Genomic DNA, 24,849 nt, shown 5'->3' on the forward strand with positions numbered 1-24,849 from the left:
TGTGCTCTCTCTCTCTCCCCCTATTTCTCTGTGACAAATAAGTAAAGTCTTTAAAACAAAAAGAGAGAGAGATTTCAGCTTGAGATGAAATAAATCAATGAAATTTATGTCTGTAAGAAGCTTATGTTTAGGTAACTATTATTGTTATTTGCAAATAATAGCCTGGATTATAATGGTAAACAGTACAATAGCTGAAAGAGTGATAGTCTTATTGATAATAAGTTTGTTCAAAAGCAACATCTTTTCTGAAGACATATCATGTTATCCCTACACAAATAGAAGGATATACTTTTTAGACCAGCCCCAGAGAGGAACTAAAAACCTCCAGGAACTGGAAACAACTTCCAGTTGTGCTGCTATTTGATCCCGATAGTGGGTCTACCTCCTTGGGTTTCATTTTTCTCAGCTGTAGAATGGAAGTGGCAATTGCTGTCAGAAGGTAAATAATATATGAGGAAGTGTGTGAGTGATGCCTCGGAGGAATGAGCTGTAATTAGCTGAGGAAGACTCAGAGAATCAGGGGTCCATGCAGGTACATGAAGATGCTCTGTCGTCTCCATGCCTTTGGCAGCCCCCTTATGTTCTAATGACAGGAACAACACAGGGTGAGCCCTAGGTAAATATTCTCTTCTTTTGCTTTAACACAAGGATGATGGAGGGCTGTATGGGTTAAGGATATCTATAACCCTTGTCAAGGAAATTACAACTCATAACAATAGAAAGAATAATGAAAGCAGAAAATCACATGGAAAACACAGTAATAATTGGTTCAGAGAAGTATCATCGACAAAAGCTAAAATTGGTCAGTGAAAGTATAATGAAAACCGAGAATTTAATAGTCTCAGGGTAGGTCCCCACAATACCTATGGAGGGGAAGATAGTAACTTTACAGTGAAGAAATTGAACAGACACCACCTTAACCAGGTGATAAAAGTTAACATTACTTACAGTGGGACAGATCTGTACCATGTGCTTCCCCGTAGAGATGCTCTGGGAAGGACACACAGCAGCTTGGCGGTATGGAAAATCCATGAGGAAACACAAGACAACCCCAGCTGTGGATCATTCTATAAAATAATTGGCCAGTACATTTCAAAAGTATCAAGGTGTGAAAGACAGAAAGACTGAGGAAGTGTTCTAGATTAATGGAGACCAAGGTGACATGACAGCTCATACAGCCTGTGATTCCTCATTGGATCTGGAGCTAGAAAGAGGACTCGGTGCAGCAGTGGGTGAGATCCAAATCAGGTCTGCCGATCTGACCAGAGTATTGTATCAGAAGTACTTTTCCAGTTTGATCATTGTACTATGGTTGGGTAAAATATTACCTTTGGGGGAATCTGGATGAAAGGTGTCTAGAAATTCTTGATAGTCATTTTCCATTTTTAAAATTTTGGAGATAATCTGGAGGAAAAAAACTCTCCTACATGGTCAACTAGATAGAAATTTCTTAAAATTATTTTTATGAGGTGACACTCAGGAATAAACAGAAATCTGACTCACTTAATGTAACATGTCAGGATATCTCTAAAGGCCCCTTCTTAAGAGTAATGAGAGATGGAGAAGATAATATGAGAAGTGATTTTCATTTCCCTTTGCCAAACACAGAATCATAGACCTTCAGTGCTGGAAGGAACCTTAAAGAGAATATTGATAAGGAAGAAACCAGCCACAGACTTAACATCCGACAACAAGGCATAAATTATTATGCACTGACCAGACTTACACAACCATTCAAAGTTATCTTTATAAGAAACCATGTAGCGGAATAGGAACATGCTTAGACTTTCATTTTATTCCTTTAAAAATCAGGATGCAAATCATACGTATACTTACTCTATTCAGCTACCTATAATATACTTACTTGAAGAAAAACAAAGGAAATACATGATGAATTTGGTTAAGATAATAGAATTTTGGGAGTGTCTGGCTGGCTCAGTTAGTAAAACACATGACAGTCAATCTTGAGGTCGTGAGTTTGAGCCCAACATTGAATATAGAGATTACTTTAAAAAAAGGATAGTGGAATTGTGGGGAGATTTTTTTTTCTTTTTCTATTTACAAATTCCCTATTATATTTTAAATTTCAAATGTTCTTACAGAGGAAAAAGTGAAAGTTCTCTTTATTCTGAGCCCAAACTTACCCTTCTATATAATAAACCTTAAATCTACTTCCACACAACTGACTTGCCTACCCTACTCAGCCATGGGTACAAGGGACTTCTCACATGATCACATGGTGGAACCAGCCTTCTTAGGTTCTTACTGCCTTATATTTGATTTAAGATCTTTTATGTATGGGAGATGAGTTTGGGAAAGCTCGTGAGAACAGCTTTAACTTCACAGAGTTGGTCCAAAATTCACTAGACAAGTCTTCATTCCCCTTTTTATTTTCATTCCTCGTCTGGGGCTGTAGTTCCACTCCCCTGCTTGGTTGTTACCCTAACATACTGGCTGGTTCTCACCAGTGTCCCCCTCTCCTGGGTGCTGAACTCTATTTTTACTGAATAAGTTTGCTCTGGCTACTGTAACAAAACACCACAGACAGTGGCTACAGGGGGTTATTAACCTGACCAGGGCTATCCTATGGGCAAGTCAAGTGTATCACCCATCAGAAAGGATCTGTTCGCCTTATCAGATGAATTTCAACACTACATATGTCAATGGCAAAAAAAAAAAGAGAAGTACTATTTGATTATCTATAGTCCTATTGTACATTTTTAAGTAGTTGTAAATAGTACTTTTGTACATGTTTAGTCATAAAAATTTTCAGTTTTTTTGTTACCTGCTTATACAACAATTTTTTTTTCCTTGAAAGAAATTATTGAGAGTTTCAAGAGGTCATTTTTAAAAAGCTTTTGTTGGGGGGCACCTGGGTGCCACAGTTCAGTAAACGTCCAACTCTTGGTTTCAGCTCAGGTTGTGATCTCAGGGTCATGAAATGGAGTCCCACGTCAGGCTCCATGCTCAGCGCAGTCTGCTTGACATTCTCCTTCTCCCTCTGCCCTCAACTTGTGCTCTCTCTCTCTCTCTCTCCCTCTCACTAAAATAAATAAATAAATCTTTTAAAAAAAAGGATAAAAAGTTTTGTGAGGAAGCATGTATAGCTATTTCAAACATAAAATCTGATATGAAAATGTTATGTTTGTAAAATCAGGGTCCATCTCCCATTTAAATTTGAAAAAATTTTCTCTGGATGTTTTATACAAATGTGCCTTCTGGCCAAAGGGTGTATAGTAATGTTCTGATCCTCTCCTTTTAAATATTTATCTGTATGCTCTTCATTGGGCTTCTACCCAGTTCCTCTACAACGCACATAAATCCCCTCCCCCACTTGGTGGGCATGCTTCTTTTGAGGAGGACATAATTTGATCTCATTACTAGGTGTAAGTCTTGAGTCCCATCCCCAAGGTTTTAATGAGAGCATCATGTTTACACCTGGTGTTGCAATCCCGAGTTGACTTTGCTTGTTGCCTATGCCCTGTGTGTTTGTACACAGACATCTAAGGCACCAGCTATAACTTCTGGTCCCCTTCCCAACTGTTTTCTCATGTGAATCACCAAACACCTCCTGCTCCCTTACTCTTTCTGTGTCATGCCTACTGCTCTGTGGACTAACTGGATTCACAGGTTTACCTGGGGGCTTTCCTCCCTTCCCTTATTTATTCTCTTTTCAAACTCCATGGATAAATTCTTATTTTATCCATTAAACTCCTGGGGTAATTATTATTTCCCAAATTTCGTGAAAGGCCCTTCATCCCAAATCAGAAGTGTGTAATGTTTATAGCATAACTATCCAGAATCAAGATGTACAAATCCAGACGTAAAAGAAAGCCATCTTCATGGCCTGTCACTCATGTCTCAGACCTTCTCCCTTTCAAATTCACAGACGTCAGCAAGAAACAAAGGAAATGAGGAACTGCACTCTCAAGTCACTCATTTCCACGGGGACGGGACGGGGGAGGGCAGAAAGGTCATTTTCAAAGTCCTGGGTATTCTTTTCCAGCAACCAGTCTCTTCCACTCACTTCAGCCTGTCCAGTATCTTGGCAGTTCTCCCTTCCTAAATGCCGTTTGGATCTGCCCCATTTCCATCTCTACCTCACTGACTTAATTGAAGCTCTCGTTATATTCTGTTTGAAACATTGCAGTGATCTCTTTTACGGGTTAGTCTCCACGCTGCCATCAGAATTCTTGTTTGGTGTTGGGACGGCTCAGTGGCTCAGTCAACTAAGCCTCGGTCTCTTGATTTTGGCTCAGGTCCTAATCTCAGAGTGCTGAGATCAAGCCCCCTGAGGGGTTCTGTGTTCAGCGGGGAGTCTGCTTGGGATTCTCTCTCCCTCTCTTTCTGACCCTCCCTACCTCCCCCTCTCTCAAATGAACAAATTAGTAAAAATTTTTAAAAAGAATTATTGCTGGATGCTTCTCAAAAATGTCCTTAGCTCTCATTATTACACAGCAAAATTCATTGCCTTCGGCAATATGGCCCCAACTTTCTTTTCTGGCCTCATCCTATTCTTGGTGCCAGTAATCTTGTGCAAGTCCCTGAATGCACATGTATGTCCCTGCTTTGGGGCCTTTTCCCATTCTTTAATTATTTAGCTATCAACCCACTTATCAAAGCTTATTCAGAGACGTTTCTCTGGTTCTCCTGCTTCCACACACCCTGCCGAGGCTGATCTGTCCTTCTGCTAGTTCATCTTTGAGCTCCCTCGCTATATTTCTGTTGCCTGGAAGACAAGGATTATATCAGAGTTTTTCCTCCATCTCCCCCAGCACTTGACACAGAGCCTGGCACCTAATAAGGGCTTGAGTTCTTAAATGTCCAAGAATTTGTAACCTGGTCAGTCTCACATTAGTTGCTTGAAATTAGCCATAGTGGAAGTATTTACACAATGGAGAACACTATCACAGGAATTTTTTTTTTTTTTCTGAGACAGAACTGCTTTTTTTTTTTTTAAAGATTTTATTTATTTATTTATTTGACAGAGAGAGATCACAAGCAGGCAGAGAGGCAGGCAGAGAGGGAGGAGGAAGCAGGCTCCCCGCTGAGCAGGGAGCCCAATGATGGGCTCGATCCCAGGACCCTGGGGTCATGATCTGAGCCAAAAGAAGATGTTTAACAGACTGAGCCACCCAGACGTCCCTTTTTTGTTTTTTTATATAAAGGGCAGCTTCGATTTTCTCGGGATATGGCAGTGCCACAGTCAGGGGATAACAGACAAGGGAACCATGCTATGTTTTTTCTCTGTTAGCATGTCCTTAGGTAAGTAAGGCTTCCACTTCTTCCCGCTTCCCTCTGGCATCCCGGAGTCGCACCATATAAAAGAGAACATTCGTGTTCTCAGACAGCAGAGATTCTGGGGCAACTGAGTGGCTCAGTCAGTTAAGTGCCTGCCTTTGGCTCAGGGTCCTGGGATGAAAAAGAGGTAGTAGTATCTAAGGAGTCTGATGCAGCTGAATTTCTTTATGACACCCCGTTCCCTCTGCCAGTAACAGAAAGAGTAGGGGTTCTTCCAGCACCCCCTGCCCCACTTTCTGCCACAGTCCCCATTATAGTGAGACCACCCCACCATCCTATCTGAAAGACACTAAGAAAAAGGCTGTAGTATCTTTAAGCAAATTAAGCAAGCAAGGCCAGGCCTTTCCACGATAACAGGATACAATCCGGGTATCTGCAGCAAGATGATAGGGGTCATAGTTCATTGTCCTGATGAGTTGTTTCCTCAAGTGTTGAATAAAAAAGTTAAAGTAAACGTTAAAGCACATGGAAGGACTTAGTCCTCTTAATTGCTCAATGACAAAGGCAATTAAATCTTCCCCTGAGATGAGACATTGCAGATACTGCTTCCCTGTACCTGCCCTCGCTTCAGAGCCATACGGAGAAAGTAGGAGATGGTGGTTCTCCATGGAAAGAGAAATGAGTCCTGCGTCCTTCTAAAAGTCCTCCTGACATTTCAAGTGTCTTTCTTCACTTCTTTTCGAGTAAGAGGGTTCATTCCCTGTCATTTAAAACTTAGTTGTAACAATTTAGGGTAATTACACTACAAGGCTCCCTTTTGACAGATTCCAGGATTATTAGTAGAGGACAGAGGCCTAGAGAGCTCAGGAAGGCCAGGGGCCTCCCAACGTGTGCATTCCCGATACCAGGGCAGATACAGCAACCAAGCCACCCCTTAGAACCTCAACGCCCTTGAGTCACCAATGCGCTCTTCCCACAGGATCCCTGACAGCCCCCAGCCCTGGACCCACTTTATTTTTCTTTCCCAAATGAGCCTAGGCAATCACCTTAGTAATTTAAGAGAAAAAAAAAAAAACAAAAAACCTTTTAGCTTAAAGCTTTAGTGTGGCCAGCTTCAGAATCTTCCAGAACCAGTTGGACATCCTAAATGCCTCTTGCACTGCCCACCCCCCACCCCCACCCCCAGCCCCAGGGCTTCTCTCTGCTCAGATTCTGCAGAAGAGGTGAACCATAGGGTGGTGTTCATTGCACCGATCTTTCACCGTTTATGTAGCCCCCAAAGTGTTCAGGAAAAAAAGGTTAAGGAAGAAGGTGAATTGAAAAGAGGTCGCTGAATTTCTGAACTCACAGTAGGTAGGATATTAAGTCCTCTTACTTCAGTCCTTCTCAAAGCACAGCATTCCCACCAGGATCTAAAAACCCTTTGAGGGGCGCCAGGATGGCTTAGTCAGTCTGCCTTCAGCTCGGGTCATGATTCCAGGGCCGTGGGATCGAACCCCCCACCCGGCTCCCTGCTTGGTGGGAAGCCTGATTCTCCCTCTCCCACTCCCCCTGCATGTTCTGTTCCTGCTCTCACTGTGTCTTTCTGTGTCAAATAAATAAATAAATAAAATCTTCAAAAATAAATAAATAAAAGTGCTTTGAAAAGTTTAAAGGTGGTTCTACCTGTGATGAGTATGCCCTGGAGGGGGCGAGTGGGATGGGCAGGTGTGACCAGGTGGGGACAGGACTCCTGGAGTAGAATATCCCAGTTTCTGTCAGGGGAGGGGGTCCCGCTGGGAGCCCTGAGTCTGCCCACGAAAGCTTGAATAAGGACATTGTAAGTGGACCGAAAATCTGAGAGGCAGCACTCCGCCAACCCCACCCCTAGGAACAGTCAGGCTGCACACCCTCACAGCTGCAGTAAACCCCGCCCCTGGGAACGCGCCCCCAGGGACATCAGCACCTTCCCTGGTTCCTCAGGCACCACCGGCTCCACCATAAGGATCACTCTCGGGTTCAGACTCCTCTGCTACCAGGCTGCACCTGCTAATCTAAGGGAGTCCAGACCTTCACCCCACTGCAGCCACAGCTTTGACCTGACCATCCTGCCCCGATACCTCCGAACCCCCACTTTAGAGCCTGGTAGCACTGGAAGTATTTGTCACTTGAGAAAATGAGATTCACAGTGTATCTTTGCTCACATTTTAGAAATCTTCTGGACTCAAACTCCTCTTTCACGTAAATGTCAAATGATGATCTTGTCCCAGCAACCAAGCCCCAAAGCACCCCTAAGCCCTTCCTTCCTCATGTAGTTCCCTCTTGCAGGTAGTGAACCTAACACAGATCTTTCCTGGTGAATGGTATCTCATTCCACGCATGAGAAAACTGAGATGTAGACAGGCTAATACGTGGTAGAACCAGAATTTGGAACTGGTCTCTATTTCCAAAAACAACCCTTCATGTGTAATTTCATTAGAAGTGGAATGAGTAACTTGTGTTCCAAAACAGTGTTGAAAAGTAGGCAAAATTTAGCCTCTTAAAAGGGTGGCATTTCTGGCCCCTTGAAATGATGTATGTTCTAGTCCTTTACTTGAAATAGTAATACTGTCCTAAGAGGGCGGGGCCAGCAACGTTGTCCCCAGAAACTCCAGTCCTGCCATGTGCACCTAGCAAGGGCTGGGCCAGTCCCGGCCATTCTGCCCCAAAGGCTCTGGAAAGTACCAATGACGGAGCTGAGGGAACTAGATCATCACTGCTCCCTCTTCAGCTCTGACATTTCCTATGTGTTCTCCGTTCAGTCAAGAGACTTTTCTCTTCCTGAGCTCCCAACTTACACAATGGCCTTACTTATCCTCGTGTTCATATATTTTGCTAATCATCTGGAGGAGAGTTAAAAGCTGGTTACAAACATGAAAGTATTTTAAGACTAAACATAACTGTATACATCTTTGTGGATATAGACATTATTGTAGAAATTGCTATATTGAGGCAAAGCTATATTAATGCAAAGTGTAAACTCACCATTTTCTGGTGATTAGCCAGTCACCCAGATGGACATGCATGCAACATGTTAACAGCGAGTGTGTGTGGTTCTGGAAATGCGGGGGTTTGTTTCCCTTAGTGTACTTCCCATACGATAGAGCTCTTTTAAACTTATTTGTTTTCATTCTAAAGTCAAAAATGAAAAAAAAAAAAGTTTCCTAAGTACTTACCAAGTGCTGGTCGGTGCTAGGCCTACAAGGATGAATAGGCAAGATTTTGTTCTCCGAATACAGACCAGCAGGGGAGTCAGACATGTAAACCATCTATGACTAACTAGGAAAGAATGTAAATGGCTTTTGTTAAAAATACAAAAAACTTAGGAATTGATGACAGTTGTATCATACAAGTAGACCGCTTTTCCATCTTCTGAAGGAAGCTGCCATTGCTCAGAATATTTGGGAGGATTCCAGTGTGAGAATTGTATTCAGATTGAAAGGTTCACTTTCTGAGTATTTTCAATGGCTGAAAATATTAATCCTTTAAGGATAAATTTGATTTAGAACATTTTTTTAAAGATTTTATTTCTAAGAAACTTAAAACTTAACCCAGCAGGGCTCGAACTCACAACCCCAAGATAAAGAGTCACATGCTAAACTGACTGAGCCAGCCTGGTGCCCCTAAAACACTTTTTTAAAGAGCCTGCAACATTCTGTCATATCAGAAAGGAAGAAAGAAAACTATCAAGGAATATTAGGGTCAAGAGATGCCCATTTGATGGGGCCCCTACTGGCCAAAGATGTGTCCATTCATACATCACAAAGGGTAACTGCACTGGAAATGAAACACATCAAATCCATTTAAGTCTTTGAAATCATGATATTAATAAACAAAACTCATTGTTCATCGGTGGAAAATAGCAGGGAACCAAGTCATTATTTTGAAAACTAGTAAACAGAGCATTTAATCTGCCTTTCCTATATAAACTGTATCCCAGGGTAATGAAATAGTTGAGGGAGAAGATTCTCTTTATTAAAGTATTCAAACTAACAAATGAAGAAGAAATAATAGAATTCATCATGATTGGGCGCCTGGGTGGCTCAGTGGGTTAAGCCTCTGCCTTCGGATCAGGTCATGATCCCAGGGTCCTGGGATCAAGTCCTGCATTGGGCTCTCTGCTCAGCGGGGAGCCTGCTTCCCTCTCTCTCTCTCTCTCTCTCTGTCTGCCTCTCTGCCTACTTGTGAGCTCTCTCTGTCAAATAAATAAATTTTTAAAAATCTTAAAAAAAAAAAAAAGAATTCATCATGATTTTTGCAAGTCCTAATGAATTCATTGTCCAGGCAATGACCATCAATGGCTACAAACAGCATAAAAAGAGACAACCAGACATTATGTATATATGTAAGGGAAATACATATACTACCTATGAAGTAATCTTGATTAAAAAAAAAAGAAGGGGTGCCTGGGTGGCTCAGTGGGTTAAAGCCTCTGCCTTCGGCTCGGGTCATGATCCCAGGGTCCTGGGATCGAGCCCCGCATCGGGCTCTCTGCTCGGCAGGAAGCCTGCTTCCTCCTCTCTCTCTTTCTCTCTGCCTGTCTCTCTGCCTACTTGTGATCTCTCTCTCTGTCAAATAAATAAATAAAATCTTTAAAATAAAATAAAATAAAATAAAAAGAAAAGAAATCTGCATTTTATCAAGTGTCAGGTGTTGGCTATCAATTTGTAGGAAAAATTGAGGATACACAAACATGTTTTAGAAATACCATGGGAATGTCATCAGTACAAACCAGGCTGTAGGAACCCTGTAGGACTAACAACTACTCTCTTCAACAACATCCACAACAGTAAACCTATGGTGGGAAAGAAATTAAACAGAAAACCATAAACTAAAAGAGATATCTCAGACATCTCAATCAATCATAATGTATGAACTTATTTAGATCTGAATTTAAGGGGGAAAAAAAACGCTCACACACATTTATGACTGGGAAAATGTGAATGTTGACTGAGTAATTAATTAAATTAATGAATTATTTTTTAGATATGGTTATGTTATTATGCTTATGTTTTTTATTTTTTTTAAAGATTTTATTTATTTATTTGACAGAGAGAGATCACAAGTAGATGGAGAGGCAGGCAGAGAGAGAGAGAGAGGGAAGCAGGCTCCCTGCTGAGCAGAGAGCCCGATGCGGGCCTCCATCCCAGGACCCTGAGATCATGACCTGAGCCGAAGGCAGCGGCTTAACCCACTGAGCCACCCAGGCACCCATGCTTATGTTTTTTAAAAAGAGTTCTTATCTTGTAGGATGCATGCTGAAAATATTTACAAATAACTTTTATTTTTAAGACACAACTGGCAGCAAAAAGGTTTGAAATGATTCTTCACATGTCTGGTCAACATTATTTGGGTTAAAGATAGTCTTATGTGGCTGGTAAATCTATTTTGCTGAAAAATGCAAAAAAGAAATTTTCAGCAAATGCAGTGTTTGCAGAATAAATTGTTTGTTTTTTAAAATTTTTGTGAAAGTGCGTGATGGCATGAGTTGGAAGAGGGGCACCAACTGAGCAGGGAACCTGATCTGGGACTCCATCCAGGACCCTGGGATCACAACCTTAGCAGAAGGCAGACTCTTAACTGACTGAGCCACCCAGATGCCCCCAGAATAAGTTTTGATCTTTGCAGTGAGATGCATTTTTACAAATAATATTAGCAAAGATTTAAGAAAAAAGATTTTTAAAAAATAGCATCAGTGAAATTTTAATGAAGGAAGTACAATCACGTGTTGCTGGAGTGTGTATTGGAGCAGCCCTTTATTTTTTTTTAATTTTTTATTTAAATTCAATTTAATAAACATGTCATGTATTATTAGTTTCAGAGGTAGAATTTAGAAATTCATCCATTGCATGTAACACCCAGTGCTCATTCCATCAAGTGCCCTCCTTAGTCTCCATCATCCAGTTACCCCATCCCCCACATAACTCCCCTCCAGCAACCCTCTGTTTGTTCTCTGTAGTTTAAGAGTCTCTTATAGTTTGTCTTCCTCTCTGTTTCCATCTTATTTTATTTTTCCTTCCCTTCACCTATGTTCATCAGTTTTATTTATTAAATTCTGTATATGAGTGAAATCATACATTTGTATTCCTCTGAATGACTTTTTTCGCTTAGCATAGTACCTCTAGTTCATCCACATCATTACAAATGGAAAGATTTCCCTCTTTTTGATGGTTGAGTAATATTCCACCAAAATATACATATATGTGTACATAGATACATATATGTAACAGATACATATCACAACATATATGTAACAGATACAAATCACATCTTCATTATCCATTGGATATATATATATATATACATATATATATATGTATATATATCACATCTTTATCCATTCATCTGTTGATGGACAGCTGGGCTTTTTCCATATATTGACTATTGTGAATATTGCTGCTATAAACCTTGGGGAGCAGGTGCCCCTTCAGATCACTCTGTTTGTATCCTTTGGATAAATACCTAGCAGCACAATTGCTGGGTCATAGGGTATTTTTAACTTTTTGAGGAACCTCGATACTGTTTTTCAGGGTGGCTGCACCAGTTTCCATTCCCACCAACAGTGTAGGAGGGTTTCCCTTTCTCCACATCCTCGCCAACATCTGTTGTTTCCTGACTTCTCAATTTTAGCCATTCTGATAGGTGTGAGGTGGTATCTCATTGTGGTTTTGATTTGTATTTCCCTGATGCCAAGCGATGTTGAGCATTTTTTCATGTGTCTGTTGCAATCGTATGTCTTCTCTGGAGAAATGTCTGTTCATGTCTTCTGCCCATTTCTTGACTGGATTTTGTATTTTTGGGGTGCTGAGTTTAATACATTCTTTACAGGTTTTGGATATTAGCCCTTTATCTAATAAGACATTTGCAAATATCTTCTCCTATTCCGTAAGTTGCCTTTTACTTTTCTCATCTGTTTCCTTTGCTTTGGAGCAGCCCTTTAATATAGCAATATAATATACATTAAGAGTTAAAAATCTCTATGCTCTCTAACCCAGTAATTCCACATCTGCAAATAATTTGAACTATAGAAAAAAATTATTCACCAAGATATCCACTGTAGCATTTTTAATAATACTCCTAAATTTAAAATTACCCAGTCTTACAGGAGGAAAAGAGTTAACAAATTTTGATATAACAATAGACATCAGAGATTATATTTATGATGAATCTCTAGTAACACTAAATATCTTTTTTTGTTAAGTTAAAAAAGTTAGATATAATATTTTTACAAGATTTAAAACTATGTTGTTTTACTTATAATGTTTTTTTTTAAAGATTTTATTTATTTATTTGACAGAGAAAGATCACAAGTAGACAGAGAGGCAGGCAGAGAGAGAAGAGAGAGAGAGAGAGAGGGAAGCAGGCTCCCTGCCGAGCAGAGAGCCCGATGTGGGCCTCGATCCCAGGACCCTGAGATCATGACCTGAGCCGAAGGCAGCAGCTTAACCCACTGAGCCACCCAGGCGCCCCTCTGTTTTACTTATAATGTTTAATTTTAATTTTGTTTCACATGTTTACAATCATAAATTATATAAAATAATATGGTAATTTGTAAGTGTTGCTTTTTTCCAACTCATTCGAAGGGGAAAAAATTTAACTCTTCACAAACATCTTGAAAACAGTGTTCTTTTCTTTGCTGAATGACATTTTATAAAGTGGATCTTTCTTGACATTTAAACACACAGAAGAGTATAAAACCATAGATTTATTGCTCAATAAATTTTCCCTAAGTGAGCACAGACATGTACACACCACCCAGAACAAGAAATCAAACATTGGCTGCATCCCAGAAGCCCCCTCAAGTCCCCTTCTCAGTCACCACAACACAGAAAATAACCAAACTTGCATCATTGTAAATAAGTTTTGCCTAACTTTGAAGTATATCAGTGAGACCATAAATATGTAGAGCTGACCTTTGAACAACATGGGTTTGAACTGTGTGGGTCCACTTACATGCAGATTTTTTTTCAATAAACACAATACAGTACTGTAAATGTATTTTCTTTTCCTTATGGTTTTGTTAATAACATTTTCTTTTCCCTAGCTTACTTTATTGTAAGAATAGAGTGTATCATGCATATAACATACACAAGATGTGTTAATCGACTATCAACAGGAGGCTATTAGTAGTTAAGTTTCTGGGGAGCCAGAAGTTAACATGTGGATTTTCCACTGCATTTAAGGTCAGGGCCCCTAACCTCTGTTTGTACTTCTGTGTGTCTTTTCTTTTGCTTAATTTATGTTTGTGAGATTTATCTATATTACTACAATTAGCAATAATTCTGATTGCTCTGTAGTATTATTTCCTTTACAAATACAGCATTTTTATCTATTCTACTGTTGATGGACATTTTGCCCCTTCCAGTTAGGGGCTATTACAAATGGTGCTGCAGTGAGCATGACTTCCATTGCACAAATGTACACACTACTGGGTACACACCTAGGAGAGGAACTGATGGTTGCAAGGCATTTGTGCATTCATTTTTAGTAAGTTCTGACTAAAAGTTTTCCAAAGCATTGTGCCAGTTTATACTGTCATGAGAAGTGCATGGGAGTTCCAGTTGCTCTACCACCTTGCCAACATTTGATACTGTCAGTCACTTTAATCTTTGTTGTCTGGGAGGTATGTAGTTGTATGTTATTGTGGTTTTAATTTGCATCCCTCTTATGATTAGTGAGTTTGAACACTTATTCATATGTTTCTGAGCCATTCAAATATCTTTTCTTCTTTTTTCTTTTTTTTAAGTAATCTCTACCCCAATGTGGGGCTCAAACTCATGACCCCAAGGTCAAGAGTTGCATGCTTCACTGACTGAGCCAGTCAGGGACCCTTTCAATATTTTTTAGCAATGTACCCATTCAAGTGTTTTGCCCATTATTCTATTAGGTTGTCTTGTTCTTATTACTTTGTAGGAACTTTTAAATAATCTAGATATGAGGCTTTTGTCACTTTATTGCAAACATCTTTTCCCAAGAATGTCTGCATATTGCCTTTTCACTCTCTATATTATGTCTATGTTGAGTTTTTTTTTTTTTTTTATCATTACCTGGAAAAAAGAGAATAAATAATGTCAAAGTACCATTTTTTTGTTTTTTCATTGGTTGAAAAATATGTGACATTTTCATTGTTATTTTTCCTTCTTAATATTTTCCTAAATTTTTTTTCTCATCTTAAAACAATAAAATTTATTTTTAAAGAGTAATTATATTAGAGTCCAATGATGAAATCATTAAATACTAATGATGGTGATAAAGCAGAAGGGGAAAAAAATCCAGGAAACAAATGTGATTTTATCATTTGAAAGGAAGATGGATGGGGTTTCTATTCTTATTATTAGAAAACTGAATTAAAATGGAGAATTCCTAAAATTCCATTGGAAAGTCCCCAGGAGGTAATACTGTGAATGGAAGAGAGTGCCTTGAAGGCTGGTTGACACTTGTCTAAGAGGAATTATGTCCTTCCCTTGACCAAAGGACAGGCACAGATTGGCTCATCACTCTCATGACATGACATGACATGACATGACAGTTGAGCATGTCAGCAAGCCTATGAGTAACCGTTTGTTTCTTGGCACCAGAAGGACTGAAAGCAAGTGGCAGTCTGGCGGGTGAGAGCCCTCCTGGTCCCACTCAAAACACCTGTCAGGACCCTGGATCAAACTATTATCTTTATCAGAGCTTTTAGTCTAACGTTGGGACCATGAATTTAAAGAATATAGAAGCAAGTCTATTTTCGGTATTCTTTCCTGAAAGTGAACTGATTAGAAGATCCGGTTATTGAGGAGGAAACCAGTGGGAATCAAAACTTTGGATGTCTGGTGAGCCATACTATTCCATTGGGACTAATTCTTTAACCTTCCCCATGTGTGCTTGGACACAAGGCATAGCTTCTTTCCTTTGCCATTCCTATAGGGTATTTTTATGTCTTCTTTTGAATGGATTTGTCTTATGGGGACACAATTATTTTCTACATTGTTTTCATAACTCTGGGAACATATCCTTGACCTGGAAAATCCTTTTTTTTTAATGTTTATTTTTTAAAAGTTTTATTTATTTATTTGAGAGAGAGAAAGTACAGAGGGAGAGTGAGAGGGAGAAGCAGACTCCTTGCTGAGCAGAGAGCCCTATATGGGACTTGATCCCACGCCCTGAGATTCTGACCGAGCTGAAGGCAGACGCCCAACTGACTAAGCAACCCAGGATAACCACCTCTCCTTTTGTTAAATATGACATGAAGCATTTTAGAAACTGCAGTTACCTGCTAAGAAATATAGTAATACTGTTTTGTTCTGTCCTGCTCCCACACCCCACCAAACACTCAAAAGACATTCACAGATCTCCTTTTTAATATTTCCATGTAAATCTACCTAGTTTTCAACTATAAAACAGACAACATGAGACAACTTTGTTTGGACAATGCACGGAGACCTTAAGCTTACCTTCTCCATGCATCTATGATCACAGTAATACATCTCTGAAAACTCTCATGTTTAAAAGGTTAAAGCAAATTTCAATCTTGTCCTCCACATATGTGACTTGCTCTTTGAAAGTATTTGTTTATGACTTGGAAAGTGTTTGAGAAGGATGCAGGATACTGGGCAGCTCGAAGGGGCTTGGGGCCTGCCTGGCACAGTTAACATCATGAACACCCTCCCTGACTGCCGTACTCTTGGTTCAGGGCTACACAACCTGCACGGGTATCTGGATTGTGCTGGCTCTCCAACCCCAGCCTGGAAGGTGCTGGCCAAGCTCCCCTCTTGTGCTCCCAGTGTAATGAGGAGCTCCCCCACCCCCTTCCTCTAGTCTCCCCTCCAGCCGGACCAAACCCTTCCTTCCTACCTAAATACTCACAAAGCACCAGCACGGACTTAGGAAGCTGGAAGTCACATGACCATGGTGACTTTGCAACCCTTTTATATTCCTGACTAATGTCCACTCTGGTTTTTTGTTTTCGTTTTTTTTAACTTATTTTTAATTTGTTTTATCTTTTACAATATTTCTATAACAGTGACAAGATTAAACCTCGTCAATGATCTGGCTCAGCCAGGCCCTAGAGGAAAGGGAGTGAAAACTTCCTCTGTGTGGTTTGAACTGAGATTCTCCTGAGCTTCCTACACTTTCTAAGTGACGTCAGTGCTGGCAACAATTAAGCTAAGAGGATGGTCTCTCTGGTCTTCCTTTACAAAGTTACCACCAAGACAATTTTCAAACTACACGTAGTTACTTAGAGGGACAACAACAGACCCATTTTGGAGTGAAAAACACACACTAGAATCCCGCACCCAGCTGAGAGTTTCCCCATGTTTTCTGTCCGGGCTCTGCCTTCCCAGGCTGCTCAGAAAAGCAGAGGCATATGGGTCTAAATTCCTGTTTTCTTTCAAGGACTAACTATGAAAGAAATAACCCGCAGCATCAACTATAAAAAGTAATTGCTTGAGCCTCCAGTTCTCTTCAAACCTAATTTCCCCTCCCCTTTTTTCTTGTCTTACTCTATAGAAGCATAAGCCAAAGCTGCTGGAGGTTAAGTCCCTGGATCCTCCTTCCTTCTGATTCTCCAGTCGTCCATCCCTGGAGCTTTTTTCTTAGCCAGGATGCTGTAATCTTCATCACCAGGAGAACTGGACTCTCCTCTTTGGAACCCTCCAGGGTTTTGGGTTTTTTCTTTTCTTTGTTGCTAAGTGCAAAGTGACATCCAGGCAATTGCACTTCTGTCACTAAGATGCTTCCCACAGGAGGAAAGGGCTGTTTTCCTGCTGTTGACTTTCCCTTGCATTGAAGGTTCTGGAAGCCCATGTGAAGACTGGGAGAAGAAATGGTTTAGAAATGCCTAGTACAGCAGATTTCTCCGAGCATCCTACATCAGCTTATGTGTGCACCCTGCCGAGTTTGGCTTCCCAAGCCCTTCTTCTCCCTTAGTGAGTGATAGAGAGGGCAGGTGGATGAGATGAGATACATCTCTATTTGGGTCAATGCCAATAAATTAATTAAGAGCAAGCATGATGCTAGATGTTGGTTTCCAAAAGAAACAGTCTGTTAGAATCATCTCTTCCTCTGTTTTTAACTCATCAAAAATACCATAAAATCCCCGAGATTTTGAGCTCCTGGATGATTCTAACAGGCAGCCAGAGTTGAGAACTCCTGGTCTACCCCTCCCAAGTAGAAATCTGTCTATCAATAAGGCTTTTAAAGAAAGTGCGTTAAGGGCACCTGGGTGGCTCAGTGGGTTAAAGCCTCTGCCTTTGGCTTGGGTCATGATCCCAGGGTGCCGGGATCTCTGCTCAGCAGGGAGCCTGCTTCCTCCTCTCTCTCTCTCTCTGCCTGCCTCTCTGCCTACTTGTACTCTCTGTCAAATAAATAAAATAAAATAAATTTTTTTAAATAAAAGTAAAAAAAATAAAAGTGTGTTAAGCCAGTCCACCTGGTTTGAGAGTATTCAGATCCGCACTGTCTGGAACTCACTCCAGACCCTGGATCCAGTGTTAGAGATGCTGCTGTCTCTGGTGGGATCCTGGGCACCCAGCTCCCTGCTGCCCATGACTATGTACCTATAGATAAACTCCGCTGCCAGTGAGCTACAGCCTAAAAGGAGGGAAAACTGTCTCAGAAAGCCAGAGAGGTGTGGACGGGCATGGGGGCATTTGCCTCCTGCCCCTGATTGCCTTGACCAGGAGGCCGATTGTGTATATAAGTTGTAGGTCTTTTATAAGGTAACTATTTACTGGAATCCATTTAACTACCTTTCTGGGATGCCTCATGGGTAGGGCTTCAAATGCAGAAGGAGAAACCTCAGGATTTCACTCTATTTTTCCACTCCAAGTGATATATATATATATATATCCCTCTGTCCCCGAACCCACCCTCCCATTCCAAGCTTAATGACAAAAATCCAGCCAAGTCTGAGATCTCTAGAACTCAAGGAAGCCAGGTACCACTTATCTCTTAAGGAAACGAGCCAATGCATCACACAAAGCCACATGTCTTCTCGGTGCTTCTTTGGTGGAAGCAGTTTCCCACACCTCGGACTGGATGCCCAGAGTGCTCTGACCTGGTGACCCAGGGGCAATGTCAGTCACCCCCGGGCACAGGGCACATCCAATGTGGCCACAGCAGGCAGGGAGCTGCAGGAACCTGGTCTCCTCACTGCTGGCTTCAGCTATCACACCTGCTATCTTTATTGTTCAGATACATTAATGGTTTTCTTTCATTCACTCACATAAATCAAGGAGGCCCAAATGTTCCAGATAACTCTAGATAAAGTAAGTATGGCAGCAGTCCATACAAGGTAAGCCACAACTCAAGAGTAAGAAATGCTCCCTAGAGGGTAGCCATGCCTCTCAGGCACAGAAGGAAATCCCCAGTATATTTATAAAGCAGCTGCCTACACACACAGAATGCTAACCACCAGGTTTACACCGGTGTGGGGGCCTTTTAATCCTCAGAGGAAATAAAAACAATTTAAAATATAACAATTAAAACATATAAAATAACAACTAAAAATCAGTTTGGGGGCAACAGGGTGGCTCAGTGGGTTAAGCGTCTGCCTTTGGCTCAGGTCATGATCCCAGGGTCCTAGGATCTAGCCCTGCATCTGGCTCCCTGCTCAGTGGGGAGCCTGCTTCTCCCTCTCCCTCTCCTACTCCCTCTGCTTGTGTCCCCTTTCTCGCTCGCTCTCTCTGTGTCAAATAAATAAATAAAATCTGTTAAAAAATAAAATAAAAATCACTTTGATTTATACAATCCCAGATGTGTAACAGAAGAGCCAATATATTTGTTTTTTAAATAACATGCCAAGGGGCACCTGGCTGGCTTGGGCAGTAGAGCCCATGACCCTTGATCTTGGGGTGGTGAGTTCAGGCCCTACATTGGACATGGAGCCAAAACTACTTTTGTAAAGATGCACTTTTTTTTTTAAATGATGATACCACACTGACCTCTACCTTTGAAACCAAAATACATTATATGTTAATTAATTGAACTTAAATTTTTTATAAAAGGGAAAAAATAAATGATGACACTAAGGTTTATTTATTTATTTTTTAAGGTTTTATTTATGAGAGAGATAGGGAAAGAATGCATGAAGGCTGTGGGAGAAGGAGAAAAAGACTCCCCACTGAACAGGGAGCCCGATGCGGGGCTCGATCCCAGGACTCTGAGACCATGACCTGAGCCAAAGGCAGATGCTTAACCGACTGAGCCACCTGAGTGCCCCTAAATTCCCTTCTAATATGACCAAATATATATTAAAATGAACAACAAGTTGAAGGCTCAGGTCCCTAGGGATGGACGCTTTAAATGCAAGTGGGTATAGTCACAACATTGTATCGTTTTCTTTCCCTCCCTGGCGAGGCCCATCTGGGCTGTCTGCTACCTAGCTTCAGAGGCATACAATGGGGTTCAGTCAGCATTTACTGAGAACCTACACAGGCAGTACTTTATGTCTTGAAAACAGTTTAAGGAATATCCAGTTTAGCCCCACTTGAGGACATTGAGGGTCAGAGAAGTGCCCGTGTGCCAGTGTCCCAACATATGCATCACCTAACCTGTGGGTGTATTGCACTCTGCCTGGTTAGCAGGTGACACAGAGGAGGAGTGCAGCCTCACAGCTGGTGGCAGGCCTGAGTTCAAATCCTGCTCTTCCGCAGCATGTTCGTGCGAATTACTTAATCCCCCACCCGAGTCTTGCATCCTGCATCTGTAAAATGGAGACACGAAAACCTGCGTTTCCACTTGTGATGAGGCTTAAATTAGACCATTTAGAGTGCCTGACATTTAAGTGCTAATAGTAAATGTTCAAGAAATACACATTCCTTCCTTTCTTTCTCTACTTCATTCTTTTATCCTCGTTATCTTTTGGGTTTTTTACCCAAGGGGTTTTTAAGCACCTCATAAAAACCTTTTTAATGTGTTAAGGGGTCTTCATAAAAATAATGAAATAAGGAAACCAAGTCTTGGCTTATTGTGAAATGAGTTATTAGACAAATTACTTGAAAGGGAGAGTTCTGGCTATATTTTCACCTGCACAACAATGACGTCACACTTACCCATGGAGGGGATAACACTAATCCTGAAGAGTTTCCCCATTCTGTACAGTCTGGGTGACCTTGCTGTTGCCCTCGTCTTAGAGGTATAGATTCTGCACAAGAGGAGACCAGCAGTTTCCGACTCAGAAGGGGGTTTCTGCTGTCCAGTTGCTAAGGATGCCTAATCCAGGTGGGAACTTTTTTTTAAGATTTTATTTATTTTTTATTTATTTGATAGATCACAAGTAGGCAGAGAGCCAGGCAGAGAGAGAGGAGGAAGCAGGCTTCCCCGACGAGCAGAGAGCCCCATGCGGGGCTCGATCCCAGGACCTTAAGATCACGACCCAAGCCTAAGGCTGAGGCTTTAACCCACTGAGCCACCCAGGCGCTCCCCAGGTGGGAACTTTCAAGCGCCCATGGCAGGTGCCGGCTGTGAAATCTCAGAATGAAAGTAACCCCTCCCACTCCATCACTGGCCCTGATTGCCACGTCCCCCAAACCGTAAGAAGCCCACCCCTCCCATCTCCCTTGAAGAAGTCCTCACTGATCCTTCTCATGTGAGGATTCTTAGGGTGACACCAGGAGAGGGAGCCCCTGGTTTCAATTTGGGGACATATATCTTTCATGAAGGCCATGTTCTTGGTGGCTGGGCCTGAGCCATTGCATTACCTCTTCCCATGGTGCAGCAGAGAACCTAGAGTCACTGAAAGGATCCTAACAGAGCAAGAGCAAGCAAGGAACGGGCCAGCAAGCCAGGCTCACAGAAGCAGGAACTGCCCATGAGGACCCTGGCAGTCATCCTGAGTTGGGGACAGGGACATGGTAATCACCAGAACCGGATGTCTGCTTGAAATTTCACAGAACCATGAGTTCACAAGAAGCAGGAATAATCACCAGATAATGTAGATGACAAAAATAAGATAAACCAATCTCCAATATCTAAATAAAATTTTAATAATAACTTCAGAAAGCACCCATTCTCCATGCTCATTGAAATGTTTAACATAAATATGTCTCTCCAAACTCTAAACTGGGCAAAAACATTTCCATTTTGCCGTCTTGCTTCCACATCTTATTGTCACGGTGTTTTTGTGCCATATTTTGAATGTTTATTAAGTCACCTTCTTTATATACATCAGAGCATTGTCGTTGTTAATTTAAAAAATTGTTTAAAAAATTAATTAAAATATGGTGAGTGCTGTGAATTGTCTAAGACTGATGAATCACAGACCTGTACCCCTGAAGCAATAATACATTATATGTTAATTTTTAAAAAGGTACAGCAAATAAATAAATAAAACTGATTTATAAGACATTGGCTTATCATTTTAATGTCTTTTATGAAAACTATTAAAATTAAGCAATGACTAATGCTTTCTCCTTGAGCAAATACGGCTCCCAAGAAATCAGATGAATTACTGAATGTAATATTGAGTGTTCTCCTTATTCGGACACCTGGACCTTATTTTTCCAGCAAACGAATATTTGAATTTACTCACGCATTTCTGTCATTTGAATATACCTAAGTGTTTAGAAGCTTAAGAAATGCCATCCAAAACAAGGTGCTACAGTTGATAAAGAAGACTGAGGACCAGAAAAGAGGTCCTAGAGGAGGATGAGAGGAGTCATTAGTTAGCCTAGAGAGGATGGTCAACAGGCATCAGTGGGGGCAGCACCATCATTCAGGAGACTCTCCATCACCGGGGCCAGCTCAGTCCACCACACCCTCCTCACTTGTCACTGGGGCCCACTTTTATTTATTTATTTTTTAAAGATTTATTTGTTTGTTTTAGAGAAAGAGAGAGAGAGAAAGCCTGGGGAGAGGGGAAGAGGTGAGGGAGAGAGAGAATCTCAAGCAAATTCCCTGGTGAACACAGAGCCCAGTGTGGGACTTGATCCCATGACCCTGAGAGCATGACCCTGAGATCATGACCTGAGCTGAAATCAAGAGTTGGACTCCTTTAAAAAGTAATAATAATAAATAATAATACCTACCTTACAGGGTTGTTCTTTTTTTAAACTTTGTATTTATTTTTAGAAAGCCTGAATGAGTGGGCAGGTAGGCAGAGGGAGAGGAGAAAGAATCTGAAGCAGACTCTGTGTTGAGCGGGGAGCCTGATGCTGGGCTCCATATCACGCCCCTGAGATCATGACCTGAGCTGAAGCCAAAAGTCGGACACTTAACCGTCTGAGTCACCCAGGTGCCGTGGGGCCCCCTTCTAACAGGCTCCTGGCTCCCCTTCACAGGTTAGCTTGAGTGCCTACTGAGAACAGAGAGTTTACCAGATACCTTTAAGTCCCTTCATCCTCCTAGAGCGCTGGCACAGACCAGAGGGGGTCAGAGCTCTGCCAACACTCTTGTCCATGCTCCTGAAGGCACGGCTGGCTTGGAACCAGGACCAGTGACAGCCTGGTGCCTTGCATTCACCATCACCTTTAATCTTTACTACATACCTGTGAGGAAAACACTGGGCCTCTTCCTTTAGGGCTGAGGAACCTGAGGTTCAAGGAGCTCAAGTGACTTGCCAGGGCCACAGGGTTCACTCGTAGAAAAGCCGGGATTCCGACTTACATCTGCCTGACACAAACATCCCCACCTCTCCCACCCCCGCACCAGCTCCCTCCACCCAAAGCACAAACCGAGTTCAGACCCTCTGATCTTTGAACTTTGAACTGTTGTTGCTTCTTTGAACTATCTCTGAACTCACCTGAGCGGATCCTGAGCCTGATGTGAAGGCCCACTTGCACATTGCCCTATTCCCTTCCTCTGTTCTCTGGGTGATTCCAGCGGTAATGGTGGTGGTTGGTGAAAGGCACCAGGAGTTGAGGAAGGTGATGGAACTTGGCAGAGCCGAGCAGCATCTGCCCTGACACCCTGGGGCTTTCCTCTCTCCATTTCACAAGGAAGTGAGATGCCTCCAGACAGAGGCAGGTGTACGAAGGAGCAGGCCAGCCATCAGGGCCGTGACTCACCACTTCCACAGGAACCACACCTGGGGCAAAGTCACCCCAAAGGCCTTCTTCACCACGTGAAGCAGTCAGCAGGCCTGCATCAGATCTGCCTACCACCGTGAGATGGGCAAGTTTCCAACACCAGCCTGCGGGGCAGAATTCCAAGGTTCTGGAAGTTCCACTGCCCCAGAGCTAATGCCTGGTGGTGGTAGAAGAAGCCTGTAGAACTTTGTGATGTGGGTCACACATGGGGAAGGTGGGGTTTGGAGGTGGGGGTGGGGCACAGAGGAAGAGTGAGCCCTCCCTCCACCCCGTGACCTTGGGAAAGTCACTTTCCCAGCAAGCTCCTGCCCTACTGCTCACGATGGCCTCCCTTGTAGGCCACTGCAAGAGCTCAATGGCATGAACATGGAAGGAATGTTCAAATCCTGGCGTGGAAAGCCGGGAGGAGCCAGTCCTGCCAAGGGGCGAGGATGTTGTCTGTGCCCAGATGGGTCCCAGCAGCACCATCTGTTGGTGAGCTCACTTCATGAAGAACATTTCAGAGGAGATTAGTTAGGTGTCGTTTAAAAGAAAGAAAGAAGAGCCGTTCAAGGACACTTCCTGTGCAGGTTGGTCGCGGGAGGAGACCACAGGCAGCCATAGTGGCAGGGAGCCCCAGCCCCCCGGGGGCCAAGCCAGGAGCCACATGGGGCTGCAGACACATACTTTGCTTGACTGAAACTGACCGGCCGGCCCAGGGAAAGCTCTAAAAGCTTTGGGCTCTGCAAGTTTCTGGATTATCTTCCCCCATGCCCTGTAGCCCCGTTTACAAATATATAAACGCATATGCAGTATGTGTCTGAAGATCTTGTTCATTTTAGGCAAAGGGGCTGGGCCAGGTTAGCTGGATGCCTACGGTAGCTGTGTCTGCTGTGGTGCTGGGGATGGCCGGTGCCAGGCAGGGAGCAACGGGGAACATGTCCTGAGAGACAGGCTCAGACAAACTGTTTTCCCATTCATGAAAGAAACACAGTCATTCAGAAGACTAACTATTACCTGTGGGGCAGATCATTCCACAAAATGAAACTTCTTTGAGATCTTTTGGCCCTGGTAGGAAGTGTTTTAGACACATAGCACATTTCCTCTCAATTTTATCCAAAGAAGAAATAAGCATTCAAATAGAAAAAACTTAATTTTGCTAGCATGCTGGCATCATAATGATAGCAACTCACCCATATTTTCCTGAGAATCAATTTTAATACCAATATAACTTTACAGCTAACATTTTTAGGACATCTTCATTGTCTCCTCCAACTCTAACACCACTAAGTAATCCTAAGAAAACACCAGAGTTGGGGCACCTGGGTGGCACCCTGGGTTAGTGCCTGACTCTTGGTTTCAGCTCAAGTCCTTATCTCAGGGTCTTGAGATCAAGCCCTGAGTCGGGCTCTGAGCTCAGCGAGGAGTCTAATGGTTAGAGTTTCTTTCTCCCTCTCCCTCTGCCCTTCCCAGCTCCACCTCTCCCACCCCCTTGCTCATACTCTCAAACACTCTCTCTCTCTCAAATAAATTAATTTTTTTAAAAAGAAAGTACCAGAGTAATTCCTCCTGTGTACAACCCTCAGTGGCTCCCCAT

The 24,849-nt window shown here is 42.2% G+C and overlaps 1 long non-coding RNA gene across 1 annotated transcript; it reads right to left on the reverse strand.

Moving 5' to 3' along the window:
• Positions 1-9,788: 9,788 nt before the first annotated feature.
• LOC125082243 (uncharacterized) lies at positions 9,789-23,334 on the reverse strand. The gene is made up of 4 exons (XR_007121927.1): positions 22,988-23,334; positions 20,301-20,460; positions 16,749-16,933; positions 9,789-9,825 (listed from the first exon to the last, which is right to left on the reverse strand). It is a non-coding gene; the product is annotated as an uncharacterized LOC125082243 (long non-coding RNA).
• Positions 23,335-24,849: the final 1,515 nt, after the last annotated feature.

The sequence above is a fragment of the Lutra lutra genome, chromosome 12 (assembly GCF_902655055.1).
Source record: "Lutra lutra chromosome 12, mLutLut1.2, whole genome shotgun sequence".
NCBI classification, from domain to species: Eukaryota; Metazoa; Chordata; class Mammalia; order Carnivora; family Mustelidae; genus Lutra; species Lutra lutra.